Here is a 2,626-nt window from a genome sequence, read left to right as displayed (position 1 = left end):
TGTGTGTGTGTGTGTGTGTAAAACTCTAAGAAGACTTTGAAAGGTAGCAAAATAAAGGTATACTAACGGAGACCTCGGGATCTAAAGGACAACGTGCTGGTGAGTTCTGTGGGATTTCTTTTTGCTTCCTATCCCAGACTTGGAGCCAAAGAAGCAGGCAGCCTAGAAATGCCAAAGAGTAAAGTCAAAAAGCCCCCATAAAAGTCTATTCTCTCTAGCCAAGGGATTGGGAAAGGGCAACCTAACAAAACAGAAAACTTTGAGACAATAATCAATTTATTCCAATCAAAACCACAGAAAAACTATGGTCATACTCCATCCATACCAGCAAAAACTGAGTGAGAAACCTAGATTTTCCTTATTGTAAGGTTATAATGAAGTGCTCCTATAATCCCCTGCAGTGGTGTCAGCGGAAGTCTAGTAAGGAGTTAGAATTTTCTTCTCCACCAGCTGGTAAAGAGCCTGTCACCACAGAGTTAATGGAGACCACAGCCTACACTTTCACACCCACCCAGGAGTAACAAGTCACCCCTTGCCACTGGTATCATAACAGGCCTAGTGGAGAGTCAGGACTCTTACTATTACTCAGCAGTTATGAGGCCATTTCTACCACAATGTCAGTGGATTCCACATGAGGAACTCAATCACAGATATCCACCAAAGAGCAAAATGGAGCTTCCGCTTCCTTGGTTGTCAACAATGGTCAAATGGGAAATACGAATTTCCACCTCTCTCTGAAAGTAATGAGGCAGCACTCCTCCACTCCCTTTACCTGGTGGAGTGATGTCAGAGAAAGCCAACTGAACAGAAAATTTAAATAAGTTCCAATGCCTCAGAATATAAAATGAAAATGTACAGATTTCAGTCAAAAATTACTCCTTGTATCAAGCACCAGGAAAATCTGACTGAATAAAAAATAAAATTAAATTAATAGAAGCCAATACCAAATAACAGCAATATTAGAATTATCTGACAAAGATTTTACAGGAACCATCATTAAAACACTTCACCAAGCAATTACAGACATACTTGAAACAAATGAACAGATAGAAAGCTTCAGCAAAGAAATATAAAATATAAAAAAATTCAACCGAAATTTTGATCTGAAAAATACAATAGCTGAAGAAAGATGAGTGATTGGACAAACATCAAAATAGAGGGAACTGAGGAAAGTATTAGTAAACTGGAAGGTAGAGTATTAGAAATTACCCATTACGTTATGTGAAATAAGCCAGACACAAATAGAAAATAAAAGACTGCATGATATCACTCATATATGGAGTCTAAAAAAGTCAAATGTGTAGAAACAGAGCGTAGAATGGTGGTTATTGGGGGCTAGAAGGTAGGGAAATGTTGATCAAAGCGTACAAAGTCGTATTATGCAGGATGAATCAGTTTAGAAATATAATGTACAGCATGATAATTATAGTTCATAATATTATATTGAATACTGAAAATTTGCATTTACATTTTAGGTACTCTCATTACAAACAAATGGCAACTATGTAAGAAGATGTATGTTAATAAGCTTGATTAGTAATCATTTTACTGTGTATGTGTATATTAAATCATCATGTTGTACCCCTTAAGTATATATAATTTGTATTAAAAAATAAAATAAATTTAAAAAATTACCCATTCTTCACAGCAGAGAGAACACAGATTGAAAAAAATGTACAGAGCCACAAAGTCCTATATGAATGACTTCAATGAAAGATCTAACATTTGTTTGATTGGAGTCCCAGGAGGACAAAATGTGTGGCAGAAAAAGTACTCAGAGTAATAATGGCGAAAAAATTCCCAAATTTGCCGAGAAACGTAAATCTACAAGTTCAGGAAGATGGAAAGCATCAAACAAATAAATTCAAAGAAATTCACACCAAGACACAGTATAATCATGCATCTGGATACTAGAGACAAAGACAAATTCTTAAAGCAACCAGATAAAAATGACACCTTACCCATAGGGGATTTGAATGATGGTTGAATTCATATCAGAAACCATGGAGGCCAGAAAGAAGTGGCTCAATATTTTTCAAGTACTGAAAGAAAAGAACTGCTAACCCAGAAGCCTAATGAAAACATCTTTCAAGAACAGACAAAATCAAAACTTTTTCAGATGAATGAAAATTAAGATAATATGTCACCAGCAGAATTACCCTAAAGAATGGCTATAGGAAGTGCTATAAACACACGCACACGAATATGTGTAACTGATTTTGAAAAATGTACAAAAGAAATTTAATGGAGAAAAGAGCCTTTTCAACAAATTGTACTGGAGCAATTGGAGATCATAGGTAAACAATGAAATTTGATATTTCTTAAGCTTTATACAAAAAAATAACTCAAAGTGGATCATAAACTTAAAGATCAAATATGGAGCTATAAAACATAGCAAAAAATATAGGGGAAAAATCTTCAAATATGGATAGGCAAAAAGTTCTTAGACTTGACACTAAAATTACATTATAATATAAAAAATAAGTTGGAGTTCATCAAAATTAACATTTGTGAAAGAATCTATAAAAAGTATAAAAAGACAAATTACATTGTAAGAGAAAAATATCTGTAAACCAAAAGTATGACAAAGAACTCACATCTAGAATATATAATGAAGACGCAGAAC

Source organism: Pteropus vampyrus, unplaced genomic scaffold (genome assembly GCF_000151845.1).
Source record: "Pteropus vampyrus isolate Shadow unplaced genomic scaffold, Pvam_2.0 Scaffold2, whole genome shotgun sequence".
In the NCBI taxonomy this organism is placed as follows: Eukaryota; Metazoa; Chordata; class Mammalia; order Chiroptera; family Pteropodidae; genus Pteropus; species Pteropus vampyrus.
This window is presented reverse-complemented; position numbering follows the sequence as displayed.